The sequence below is a fragment of the Bacillus rossius genome, chromosome 13, assembly GCF_032445375.1.
Source record: "Bacillus rossius redtenbacheri isolate Brsri chromosome 13, Brsri_v3, whole genome shotgun sequence".
NCBI lineage: Eukaryota > Metazoa > Arthropoda > Insecta > Phasmatodea > Bacillidae > Bacillus > Bacillus rossius.
Window position 1 is genome coordinate 35310103 of NC_086340.1, and position 15014 is coordinate 35325116.

A 15014-nucleotide genomic window follows, 5' to 3' on the forward strand; every position below is an offset into this window, starting at 1 on the left:
CTGGGATGCTTACGATTCGATACTTCTTTGGTTGTGAAATTTTTTTCATTGACCTAGAGTCCTTCAGATAAACTGTGAGCCAATCACAGAAGCATTAGTAAGGTGCGTGTGTTTGGATTCTAGCATAACGCGAAATGCATTACGGTTTTTCATTAAATTTTTTTTATAGCTTGGTTAAAATGTTTGGTGTTAAAATGATAATATACTTTCTGAAATTTGTAATAGCAAGAGGAAATTATAAACAGGCTTAGTTCTAGATTCTGTTCGTGTATACATAATTAAATAAAGAAAACTGGCAACAGCTTTGTTCCAACCTTTAGGTCGACATACTCCACCACTCCTCCCATATGTGCGCCCTTACGGGTAGAATGGGAGTGGCTTACAGATCATTTTAATTATTTCCAGAGAAAGTAAAATTACGTCAGAGCTGTCAAGGGATTTACTCCCCCCCCCCCCTTTTTTTTTTGACCCGAAGGTGTTATAGATAGAGACCGGAAAAATGCATGAATTAATTTCGCGATAGGCTAAAATACAAATAGTTATACCACAGTGCTTCCTCTGCCATTGGTTCACAACTCACCTGGATGACTCTGGGACAATGAGAAACGCCCGAGCAAAACTTTATCGAATCACAGACTGCTACGCTGGGACGTCTCACAAGACAGCAGCCAATGAGCGGGTGACATTTGACCGAGTGTATGTAGAACTGTGGAGTTCATCCTGCAGGTCATTGAACCCGCGAATTTTTCCTGTTCCTAGTTATAGAGCCTCAGTTTAGGGACTGGAAAAATTCACGGTTTCAATGACCTACAGGATAGACTCCACAATCCTCTACATACTCGGGAAAATGCCACCTGTTCATTGGCTACTGACTTTAGAGACCAGTAAATTGGGATGCTTGCGATACGATACTTCTTTGGTTGAAGGTTTTCCATTGGCTCAGAATCCTTCAGATAGGTAAGCTATGATCCAATCACAGAAGCAATGTGAATGTAGGTGTGTTTGGATTCGAACATAAAACGAAATGGATCCGCGATTTTTTGTGGTCTCTACCTCCGCTTGCCTCGCTCAGCTAACCAGCTAAACGGGCAACAGAGCGCCCTGAAGCAATGACTGAAGCGAGCAGCTGTGCGTCGCCGCGCGCCCTTGTGAACCGCGCTCCGCCGCCACTACAAACCAGATAAGAAAAGAGATGAGTTGAGCCCAGGTGAGGAATGCTATGGTCACGGGGCGCATTCGGGGAGTCATGACATGGGAGGGGGGGCGGGGTGAGGAAGGACTGGGAGGGGTAGAGGATGGGAGGGGAGGGAGGGACCAGCTACTGTGCTGCCGCAGGAATGTACGCCCTGGAGAGAGGAAGGGGAATGTGATGGTGGTATGAGGAGGGGGGGGGGGGAATAATACTGCGCAACAGAAAGAGAGAGAGAAAGAGAAGGCAGACGAGCGCGCACGCACTTTCCCAGGGGGTGGCAACTCTAATAGGCCATTATGTACCCAGATACTATTTTTAATCTGCACAACAGATAGCGCTAGTAGATTGACCTAGTTCTTTTGTAAATTCATAGGTAGCGTTAGTGTTCATAATCAAATGTCAATTGAATGTTTATAAGAAACTAAATTTATGCAATAAATACTAATAATGCAATAAATATAGTGTAATATTAATTTATTTTGATTTCAAAAACAGTTGATTTGTAAAAATTGTTTTTTTTTTTGCAGTAATATTCGTTTACAGATTGATTTGAGCATTATAGTCGCTCTTTTTTTTTTTTCGGTTTGTAGTAGATTTTGGTCGAGTGAAAGATGGATTTTACAATGGAGTTTGATTTATCATTTTGAATTATTTTCCTATATGATTGTGAATTAAGAAGCCGATGAAGATGCCTGTGAATACACATCAATGTTTTGTGTCTTCGTGCAGGAACAGTATTACTGTTAATCCTGATGTGACAACATTCAGATTTCCATGAAGCCGAAGCAAGTGAGTACTGATGTTTATATTAAAAAAATTACAATAAGTGGTTTAACATGTTAAGGGTTAGGCATTTATGTTAAGGCTTATTATACAGGATTTATAGAGCGATATTATCGAGACCTGAATTTGCGCACATAATAATTTTGTAATTACGTAGTATAATCATTTATTTATTTTTAATAACCCACACACACACATATATATACACATACATATATATATATACATACACACACATATGTATACACATATATATACATATACCCATTTGGGGATAGTATGGGCTTAGTAAAATTACCATAAATCAGTAATTTAAATGTAATGATTTGTGATATGAACCCTAAAAATCGTTTTGTGTTACTGAATTTATATTATTTATACAATATGTGATTCAATGAAAATTAATATATCGTAATTAAGAGAAACCCACCAAATTTATTACACTCTACAGCACTTTAATAATAAAACATTACCTCTGAAATATATACGTTCATTGAGTGGTAATGCTAAACTAAATACACATAATTAAATACATGTATGTTTATACCTTATATTTATAGTATGCTACATGCTAGCTAATAATCTGGAAATACTGATTTAAGTATGTACTAGCTCACACTATAAAATTTTTTTGTTTTGTTTCCAGGTTATTGAAGTGGATTGCTGCAATTGGCTATGACCTTGATGCCAGTAATGCTGAAACATTTAAAACTAAATATGTATGTTCCGAACATTTTGATATTGGAGCTTTCACTACATGTGACTGCATCAAATTGAATCGTGGTGCTGCTACAACATATTTTAATTCTGTGGACAGTGAAGTATGGATCTATTGTTATAATTTATTATGTCTAGAATGCTGCCAAATATAGGTGAAATGTTTATGTTACATAACATAACTTGTAAGATCTACTTGTGCAGATATATATTTTCACCTGCCTCTAAGGTCCTTTGTTATTCACAGGTAGCATTTACATGTGATGAAGCAGTATTTAACATTATTGGTCAACATGCAGTCCATCATTACAACCTTTGTACAGGCGCATACAAACATATATGTGTGGGGTATTTCACACTTTTTATTTGATGTTAAAGATTGGTATGGTGACCGGGATACTTTTTTTTATTAAACCTCCTACACAGTTCTCTACTGTTTCCCTTATCTGTTGCCTTAACATTTTTTTCCGATCAGTCCAATTCCTTGAATCACATTGCAAAAAAAGTCACAATACATGGGATTGGGCCACTCTCTTCAAAGAATTGTAATTCGAGTTTAAACATAGCAAGGCTGACCATAAATTGTAGAGGAAAATTTAAAATGTTGATCTTCAACATATTTATAACCTATGATCATGTGATGTATATACAGCTAGTTAGAAAGTAAGTTGTAGTATAGTATGCAATTGAACCTTCAATAAGTTCTACATCCACACTTAAAAACTTATTTTACTTGATGTTTTATGTTCAATAACTATTCAGTATAAAGGTTTTTTTTTACATTATAAACTACAAAAGTATTCCGATTTGTAAATGTAATGAAATTCCACTGAGCCCTCTACCTTTTTTTTAACTACCATTTCTGCCGTGTGGCCTTTTTTTTCTTACTTTTGTGTTCATTATAAGTTACAACCACTCATTTGATTTATTGTGTTAAATTAAATGATATTTAAAATTGGATGTCACTTCATAAGAACATTCAGGATTACCTGTATTCACAGCGCACAATTATACAAAAGTTTTTTATGTATGTAAAAGTGTTTTACGTAAGCCAGTGGACACATACATGTATTGAGTAACATGAGAAAATTGAAATATCTAAAATAAAATTAAAAGGTTACAAGCTTTTATATACATGCAGCTCCCAAAAAAGTCTGCATACTAAAAAATAACACATGCTTTTAAATGAATTCTTACCATCTTATAAACTAGTAGTATTTTGTTATTTGATTTCAAATGAATTGTTTTTGGTTAATTTATTTGACTGTAGGGATTAAATATCATTTGTAGAATAAAGTGTGAAAAGTAGTATTGATCAATTTAACTGTAAGTACTAAATATGTGTTACATTTCTTGTAAGTTAAAATTGTTCAGGTATTATAAATTAGCTGAAAAAAGCAAACTCATGACTAGAATAAATTGTACTGTTAGGTATGTTTCGAAGAAAGACTACCTGTTGCAGTCGTTACCATGTGTATGTACCACATTTTTATTGTCATTATAACTGCCATAATTTTGTACAAATAAATCACTTAATACATAAAATATGGTTATGGAAATTCTCAGTTGAGTTTGTTAATGGATATAGGCCAACAAAAGGGGTATAAATGGGGAAGATTTTTTGAAAAACATTTAAATCACTTCAACTCCCATAACATGAAACATATCACATCTGTTTGAACATATTATAACTTAAAGGAGTATTACCAAAAATTTTGTCTACATACTTGAATATGACCAGCCATAACTGTTAAGGGGTGGGAAAAAACAAGGGTTTGAGGACAAAAAACTCCTAACTATCTTAGTAGGCACACCATAGAATCTGTTCAAATTTGTTGTCAATTTTAAAAAATTTTATAACCACCTGATAACCACCAAGGGTGCTGTGGGTAAAATAATGAGGGGTTAATGGACAAACAAATATTCTTAATTACTCTATTAAGTTAACTATAAAATCTATAACAATTATTGCAATTCTTCTAAAACTTGTATAAAACTTTGATCTGAAACAATTTTTTTAGGATTAACCAGTGCTGCAAGAAGTTGAAAATACCAGTGGGTGGAAATTTAAAAAAGTAATAATAAAACTTCTGTACAGTGTACACTATCGCATCCATTCTTATTTATTTAAAACTTTCTAAATATCTTTTGAAACTTTAATGTAACCAAACATTACTGCAATGAGTGAAAATAATATATTCAGAGACAAAAAATGATAACTTTAATTATTGCACTTGCTCTCTGTATGCTGACTGCATTGCTAAAATGCACATAGACCTCCAATTAAATTAATAAAATAAAGTATTCTGCAAAATGTTGATAGCGAAACAATTAAAATTGTGCCAATCTCACCTGTGTACATGAAAATCTATATTATGCTTCAAATAGGCTATTTTATAAACCAGAAAATGAAATTACCTATTTAGGACTTTCCATTACCCTTAGCATTCCTTTACTGCATCTTATTTTTTTGTTCAGTTATAATTAAATTTTGGTATCTTCTTGTTATACGTGGGTAATTGTTCCTTATCACGTACTCAAGTTTAAGCCTTGATCCTGTATGATTGATCCTGTGGTACATGATGCTTGCTGTCTTAATTTAGTACATCAAAGATCCTGGACATAACAAAAATATTACAATAAAAATAATTTTAGGAAGTAAAAAAAAAATTACTTTCAGATTTTTATTTGATGTGATAATACCATCAGAATTCATTGTTACATCACCCCATTATTGTATCCAGGATCTTTCTATGTACTAAATTAAAACAGCAAGCATCATGTACCACAGGATCAATATATTCAGGATCATGCCATTAGGATCAAGGGATAGGCTTGGATACGCTGTGCGGAACATTTACCCACATTGTGTTTAAATATAAATTGTTTCATCTTGTGGGTGAAGAGAAAGAAGGTATCCTCAGTCCAATTCTTTCATCTACTCCATAGTACATATGTTTCTAAGAGCTATACAGTTGGTTTTAGATTTATTTAGCAGTAGTTAGCTTCAAACCAGAAATTATATTAGGTCTTTACAGCATTATTTATACTATTTTCCTTCACAAAAATTTATGAACCATCAGAAAAGTGTGGTGTGCTACCTTGTGTAATGTGAGAAAGCTGGTATACTTGAAACACGAGTGGGCCAAGGAAACTCATTCTGAGAACTATATATGATTTTATTTGTACACTTTAAAGTTGTGTAAGTGAGATACAATTACTAGGTCTTTTACTTTACTTTTGATCTTGAAATAACAACTTTTGAAGAAAATATTTATGATTTATGAGGTCTAAAGGTTTAGACTTAACACAAAAATAATTCATGCTGAATTTTAACTCAAAATTTCAAGGCTTGACTAGTAAACTTTAATATTGTATTTACTGTTGACTTTTTGTAAGTCACAATGTCATTTTTTTAATGTAAATTTTGAATGCAACAATATACAATATTATTCTTAAAAGTGAATTAGATAATAGGGTCATTCAAATATAAACCGGAATATTTTTATACAGATTTATTGGTGATATACGAAAACTACAAGTGGAATGCCTTTTTTTTCTACATAGTTTCCTTAAGCATATATACTTCCTCCCCCCTCCCATTTTTGATCCCTTCATGAAAAGAAGACTGGTGCTCCAGCAGCCAACTGCACATGTACTGTTTGACTGCAGCATTGTCTTCAAATCATTACCCTCCTAATGCCTCTTTCAGTGGACCAAACATACAGCCTGAATATTGCCTTCATTGATGCTGGTTGCCGGATGCAATATGTGGCATCGATTTCCCACTTTCAAAACTTATGGCCCAATGGAACACTTGTGCATGCCTAGGTATCTCCTCCCCATTCTCCCGCCACCGATTCCCCAGCGTACTGCACCACTCAAGTCGCTACTTGAGTCGAAAGAACAAAATTCTGTGGACAGTGAAGGATGGATGTATTGAACTTTAAAAATAGCCTTTTTAGTGTTGTTTCAACCTTGCCATATTATGGTTTACATAGTTGTGTGAGATGCACTATGTACACAAAACTTAGTTTTTTAGTTTATTTAAATTGTGAAATCATCAAATGTTATATTCATGTTCCTTTTTTTTTTCTTGGGTTATGTTTGTAACTTTGACTCTTTTTGTTTATTCATCCCGCTAGGTTAAATGGGTTTTTAATGATTTTCCATTTGAAAAAGAAAAATGTAGTGCCCAAACGTGACTTGAAAGAATTGAGTTACCACCTGATCGTGTCTGTGATAACTAAGGAGAATTTTAATTAGCAGATCTCATTTAGTCAAAAGTTTAAATTTAAAAAAAAAAATGAACAGTTTTTTTAACACAGGATCACTTTCAGCACATTGAAATTGTATCGAGCATCCTGCAAATAAGATTATGAAACAAATTCAAAAGGCTATTATTATTATTAATATTATTATTATACGACGGAAAATAGCCAGTTCGATAGCTCGAAACACGTTGCTAATCGATTTGTATTATACATATCGATTTATATCGTTAACGCACTTTCGATCACGGTATTTCATTTGTAGATTCATAGATGGCAGCGTAATCGGCGATTGTTTGTAGGTACAGAAAAACAGCGTTGAGTTTCCGGTCTTTATGATATATGGTCGTTGCACTTTCCCTCCGCTTCCAACAGAGCTACAGCTTGTGTTGGAAAGAGCTCCCCTGAAACTTAGCGAACATTTTATTTTCAAGGTCGCAATTCGTACCATTGCAATGTACCTATATAATGACTAGAGACCGGAAAAAATTCGTGGATTCATTTCGTTTCACGTTAGAATCCAAATATACGTGCATTCACGTTGCTTCTGTGATTGGCTCACAGCTTATCTGAAGGATTCTGAACCAATGGAAAACCTTCAACCAAAGAAGCATGGTATCACAAGCATCCCAGTTCACAGGTCTCACAAGTCAGTAGCCAATGAGCAGGTGGCATTTGCCCGAGTATGTAGAGGATTGTGGAGTCCATCCTGGAGGTCATTGAAACCGCGAATTTTTCCAGTCCCTACCAAGAGCTAAGCTAAGATGTTTCAACACACACACATATATACGTATATATACGTGTGTATATATATATATATATATACACGTGTGTATATACATATATATATATATATACACGTGTGTATATATATATATATATATATATATATATATATATATATATATATATATATATTGCAGGACTTTTCGCGTCCGTTCAGTTTCCTGCAAAAGGACCAATGACTTGGGCCACGTTCCTTATCTACCGACAGCATCGACATTACTAGTTAGCGTGGAATATGAAACCACTTGGGAACTACGTAGACAGGCGGCGATCTTAGTTGTGAAATCCCTTGTCAATAGAGCCACATCGGGTGGCAAAGTAGACGTGAATCACATATACACATGGACCCACAAGGGTGGGGCTGGGTGGACCCCTGGGTTCACGGCCCAGGCCCGGCCTAATTTTAACTTTTCTGTAACTACCTTCATTTTGATCCTAGTGTGTGAAATAAATATAAAAAACTCGCTGTGGTTATTTCAAGGTAAAATAATTTTATAAATAAAGTTTAGTTTTGGACTAATAAAATAGTAACCATAATTATACCCTGTATTTTCTGGTTAAATAACATTATAAAACGAGTGTAGGTAAGAAATAACCATGCACTTATAATGTAGCACGCGATTAAAATTGCAACCCCCCCCCCCCCACGTATATCGAATGTGGGGGGGGGGGGGGGCATGCATATACATCTTTTCCACGTCGCTGATCACTAACAGATAGAGAGCAGAAAAATTCGCGGTTTCATTTCGCGATAGGCTGAATCCAAACTTACTAAACTTTGTGCTGCTCCAGCAATTGGCTCGCAGTTCTTCTGGAAGTCTCTGGGCCAATCAGAAACCCTCAAACAATAGAGTGACGTATCACAGGCTACCCAGTTGATACGTTCTCACAAGTGAGCAGCTAATGAGAATGTGATATTTCTGTAAGTGTATACAGAACTGTGGAGTCTACCCTGGAGGTCATTGAGCCCGCGAATATTTCCAGTCACTGCTGATAGATAGGGACCGGAAAAATTCGCGGGTTCAATGACCTCTAAGATGAACTCCATAGTTCTACGTACACTCGGTCAAATGCCACCCACTCATTGGCTGCTGTCTTGTGAGACGTTCCAGCGTAGCAGCCTGTGATTCGATAAAGCTTTGGTTGAGTGTTTCTCATTGGCCCAAAATTCCCCCGGGTGAGTTGTGAACCAATACAATAGTAGAGGCAGCACTGAGGTATAACGATTTGTATTTTAGCCTATCGCGAAATGAATTCGCGAATTTTTCCAGTCTCTACTGATAGATAGGGACCTGAAACATTCGCGGGTTCAGTAACCTCTAGGATAGACTCCAACACCCTCTGCTTACACGGGCAAATGCTATCTCGCCATTGGCTGCTGTCGTGTGAAACATCTTAACTGGGTAACATGGGATCCGATACTTCCCCTCAACGAGTCTTCGAGTTAGATGTGGGCCAATCTCAGAAGCAGCACAGAGATATAATCATTTGAATTTTAGCGTACCGCGAAGTGGATCCGCGTATTTCTCCGGTCTCCACTAATGGAGGGGCCGTAAAAAATTCACGGATTCATTTGGCGTTGGGCTAAAATTCACCGCCTTATTTATAATGTACTCATATTCTTCCCTTATTGGCTGATTTATTATGCAGCATCTCCTCTTCTTATGAGTGTATCGATGCGATTTGGTCTCTCTACCGTATTATCACAGTTGTGGTCTTTCTGACAATATAAAATAATTCATTACTAAACAAAAAATATTTTTTAACAGGAGAATATATGTGTAGTAGTCCAACAAAATAATTCATATCCATGCTCAAAATAGCAACTTTAAAAAATTGTAAATGACATAAAAAAATTCTGAAAAAAAAAAAAACAGTTGAATGAAAGATGGCGTTTTTCAATTCTCACTCCTTATATAAAAATTACGATTATTATCAAAAATGATGCTCGTGATGAAGTACAACAGGCAAATTATTTTTTAGAAAATTCTCACACCATATTTTACTTTACAACATACAACATTTCAGTTACATTTTTAAGAAAAGAAATTCCTTGCATTTACAAAGTTGTGTCTAAAACGTTTGTGCTCTATGGTGTACATCTGTCAACAGAGCAGACGAGAATAAGGACAACGCTAACGGCTAATATCGTACATTGAATAGAAACAGTAAATTCTCATTTAAAACACGCTGCAATCTAAGTATGAGACTGGGTATAGATGGAGACCACTAAAGTGCCATTGACCCCCGAGTCAGTTATGATTGTCGACTGTTGTGATTTTGTCGACAAGGGTTGGCTGATTTAAACCACAATTATTTAAAAGACGGTTTAAATCAAGTGTTTTTTTTTAAATAAAAACAAGTGGTCTTTATAAATAATATATATTTTAAATAGAATATTTTAATTTTTAAATTGAAAGGTTAAATTATACTCTAATACCAACAAAAGTTTGGTCATCAGTGTTTCTTGTGATTTACAGGAGCAAAAAATTATGTACTAATCAAGATCTTATCATTTAAATTATCCGAATAAGTTGTAAATCATACCTAGCTTAATACTACTCCAAAATTAAAAATATTAAATAGTAAATTCCTATTCTGTGGGAAACACCCATTCTATGGAGAATTCTCCTCCCGTGGGGTAATACCCTATCTATGGTTACGGCCCAGTCAGATGTGCAGATTTTCTGGACTTCAGTTCTTTGATGTTATAACTTTTCTGATTCAACATGAGTGGCAGAAAGCGGAATGTTGTATGGCTTTTATTTTAACATGGTGAAAACCAAAATAACACACATAATTTAAAAAAAAACTGGTTTAAAAGTTTTAAAAAAACCTGGTTTGAAGAAAAAAACATTGGTTTCTGAAGTGAAACTTCTATGTTGAGGTGGCCACAATTTTCGAGCGTCACGGAAATTCCTATCACATGAGGGGAATAGTTAGGTGCGTGGTGGGGCAACCGGTAGAGGGGGAGACGGCAGGGGAGAGGCAGAAATGACGCAGCATACTTGCACGCTCGCATACTTTCACTTCGCATACTTACACTCGCATAGTTGTATGTTTGCATACTTTCACACTCGCGTACTTGAAAACTTGCATACTTGCATACAAATATATATTTTTTTAATCTGCGACCTTAGCAAAAGAGAACAGTTTCCTATACCTAATAATTAGGGACTGGAAAAATTTGTGGTTTCGATGACCTCTAGGATAGACTCCACGATCCTCTATGTAGGCGGGAAAATTACACCAGCTAATTGGCTACTGACTCGTGACACCTGCTAACTGGGATGCTTGTGATTCGATACTTCTTACGTTGAGGATAATTAATTGGCTCACAATCCTTCAGGCAAACTGTGTTCCAATCACTGAAGCGGCAATAGTTACTCGCACTTGGATTCTAGCTTATCGCGAAATGAAACCGCGAATTTTTCCTGTCTATACTAATAATATACTAAGCGTGAACTCCACGCAAACACTTCATGTAAAGCTGGTTTTTGACCACCCTGTTGTGGACATACGAGCCCTCTAAAGCAGCGGTTCCCAACAAGAAGGTTTTTTTTTTTTTTTAATTTTCCTTCTAATAAATCATATTATTATTTCTTTCTATCCACGTTATAAAACTATAATCTAACAAATGCAAATTTTGAAAAAAGAGCAGAGAGTGCTGGCGTGTCAATATGTATTGTACCAAAACCATGTAAAGAGTACTCTATATGAAAATAAAAACTCTTGAATGTATTGAAAACCAGTGGGTCGCGAATGGGTTGCAAGTGGACCGCGACTGTCCAAGGTCACGCCACGGGGACACTTTTGTTCACTAACCTCAGTCACTCAGTCTTACTGTGGACATCGTGCAGTGAGTTACATATTTGGTTATAAGTTGAGTCCGAAAAAATTCGCGAATTCATTTTGCGATAGGCTAAAATAAAAATAGTTATACCTCAGTGCTGCCTCTACTATTGGCTCACAACTCACCTGGATGACTCTGGGCCAACGAGAAACACCCAACCAAAGCTTTATCGAATCACAGGCTGCTACGCTGGAACGTCTCACAAGACAGCAGCCAATGGGTGGGTGGCATTTGACCGAGTGTACGTAGAACTATGGAGTTCATCCTAGAGGTCATTGAACCCGCGAATTTTTCTGGTCCCTAGTTATAAGTCTACTGTTAAATAAATAACTGTTTTGCTACAGAATGCTAATATTTTGTCAAACTATTTTCAAATCCGAACACAAAATGTTTATCTCAATAATCAATCTGTAACTTCAAAAAACGCATACATATATGAGGAGCTTACGTGCAAAACTCGACATGTCCATCACCAGTAAAAATGTATGTTTCACATGTTTTGAGACCCTTTTTTTTGCACAAAAACCCATACTTCACACTTGTAAATGGCTTGGACATGTTGGGTTTTGTATCGTCGTGAGATGGTAGTGTTCTTCGCCTCAGAAAAAAGGTCTCAAAACATGTGAAACATACATTTTTACTGGTGATCGACAAGTCGAGTTTTGCACGAAAGCTCCTTATATATATGCAATATTTGTTGTTAAATTATGCATGTAACGATTGTGAATTTGCACACTCTTGTGGGATGTAAAATAAACCCCACAGGTTGAACATACTCGGTTCTTTAGGTCGCATTGTACTGATGGGCAAAATAAATCGTAAGGAATCTGCTTAAACCCTTCTAGAGGAGGCGACAGATCAACAGACAACCTCACAAGAAGTGGCGAAAACTTGCATGATCCTTTGTCTATCTGACTAGGTACCACGAGCTTGTTTGCGGTTTGAAGGATTGGGCAGGGTGGCGGCAGGAAAGTTTCTGGAAAGACAGATTTTAATGCACTCCTCAAGTGGGAACAGCAGGATTCATCCGCGCATTTAATAACTTCCAAGAAATATTCCCATTCACACACGTGAGCGCTATACCACGCCATATTAGGTTCTGCTGGATCCTGCAAGCTATCTTCAGGGTTTATATATTCCGCCGAAACATCGTAGTTGTCAATTTTCATACAGTCGGTCGAGTGCTTGGAGCACATAAAAGAAAAGGGTTGCCATCTTGGGAGAACAAAATACGAACAATTCAATCGGGAATCCCCCGTAAAAAATAAACGAAAAGGGTTGCCAACTTGGGAGATTTTAATTCACTAGTTTTTTTATTAACCTTTCAGACCAATCGTCTTTCGTACCACAACATTACTGTTGTGATGAGAGAAAATCTCACACATAGAAAACAGTGTATTTTGAATATCAATACCTATATAATTTCTAATATGGCGATTGGAGTCTACATTGACAACCGAAGTATAACGAAGCCATCCGAATAGCGGTATTTTTTTTGTTTTAACTACTTTACTGGAGTGACGAGAAAAACTATCACAGCTGTTGATTATATATATATACATATATATATATAAATGGGTGTTTGCCAAAATAAGGTACCTAAAGCATGTCCCTAGGCCTTAAAAATATTATACATTTGTATTAATAGTAATTTTTACAATAAGATATATGCTTGAATGTAATAGAAGACTATTATTATATTATTTCTTAAATAAATGTTTTTGTATTTAAGATGCGAGACCAAGAAAGTGCTAAATGTCCCCTCCGTGGACTGTCCCCAAGTACAGTTTGATAACATTTTAATTATCCACAACAATATAATTTTATGTTATTTAAAATTAATTCTTTAAATTGTAATGTCCAAAGATTAAAAAAGAAATCATAAAATTGTTGGACTGCAAAGGTTTGAATTTTCAAGTAAGATTTATGTTTATTAATTGTCCCCAGGAAATGGGACCTTTGTGTGGACATACAAAATAGTTTCAATATAAACCTCCAGGGTGCAGCACTGGCCACTGAACCATACAAAAAAGGAGGGAAAAGAATCTATCTTGTTTTCTATCAAGTCGTAAGTGGATTATTGGTGATTTATTGGTACTTACATTAGTTGATCCATGTGATTTAACGGTTGGTCAAGATCGCTTAGTCCACTCTGTGGACAACTTTTTGAAGGTGAGAAATGATATCTGTCACTTCTAATAGATGAATAGATAAAAAGTACTACGTAAAATAAATTTATTTTACAAATGCAGTGATATTCTAACCTTAAAAATTAAAGGACCAGAAAACAAAAGTACAGTTTCTGTCCCCTCCGTAGATGTCCCCTCCGTGGAATTCACAGGCTACGGAGGGGACATCATTGTACATGTAGTGAAATGTTTCCAGAGTTGAATTAATGAGAACTGTATGGAAGTGTTAGTGCTATTTCGAGTACCAGAACTGCTGACATTGCAGCATAGGCTTATTAACAGACCATAACATATATATGATGAAATGTATACATTAATTATGAAAATTACCATACAGCTGCACTGAGTACTGTGTTTGTTACATTCATTAGATCCAGTATACTTGTGTAGAAAGATATTTGACAATTTAAATATTGCCACAGGTACATGATTTTGTAATACCACCTTAAATGTTAATAATAATTTACCTTGCAATCTGCTGAATTGACTATTTTCTGCTTTGACAAATGTTCATGCAGCACGGTTGTGGTCTGTCTATCCTCATTAAAAAAGGCATTAATTTTACTCTTTCAGATGTTTTATCATTACAAGCCCAATAAACGTTCTGATAGATTTTGTGTTTATCTTGCAGAATAATTGCTCCCATAAAAAAGGAAATTTCAAATTTCGCTGATAAGATCAAAAAACGAAGGGAACAGAAAAAGATCAGCATGAGAAAGGCTAGAGAAAGGTTAATTAACAACCCAAGAAAGTATAAAGAAGAAAAAGCTAAAGAAAGGGAAAGATACCACATAAGGAAAAAAATTATTTTGAATATGAGTGAAAGGGATGAACGATCAGTCAGGAAAGAATGGATAGACCGGAAACGACATCAACGAAAAGAGAGAAAAAAACTGAAGAAGAATTAAAGATTAATTCTCCTGAAACACCACCAGAAATTTCAGATGCTGTAGTACCCTCAACTTGCAGAGTTGAATGTGGAAAAAAGCGTTCAAGGAAAAACAGGAATAAAATGTAAGCAGAAAAACGGAAGTTGGAAGAGGACAATGAGAGACTACGAAGAAAACTTGAAAGATACAAAAAAAAGAATAAAGAGAATAGGAGATTCATTACAACCTATTGCAGATACTCTAACCCCTAGGAAGAGAGTGGAAAAGTATTTAAGTTAGTAATAACAACACTAATTCAGAAGAAGTTAAAAAGAAAGTTTTGTTTGCTGAAGT

The 15014-nt window shown here is 35.6% G+C and overlaps 1 protein-coding gene and 1 long non-coding RNA gene across 2 annotated transcripts in view; one reads left to right on the forward strand and one right to left on the reverse strand.

The window, feature by feature from the left end:
• Positions 1–15014, reverse strand: part of LOC134538448 (protein expanded) — a 255870-nt gene that overhangs the window by 61910 nt on the left and 178946 nt on the right. The gene's annotated exons all lie outside the window — the stretch shown is intronic.
• Positions 1472–4237, forward strand: LOC134538446 (uncharacterized). Its single transcript, XR_010076145.1, has 2 exons — positions 1472–1981; positions 2622–4237. It is a non-coding gene; the product is annotated as an uncharacterized LOC134538446 (long non-coding RNA).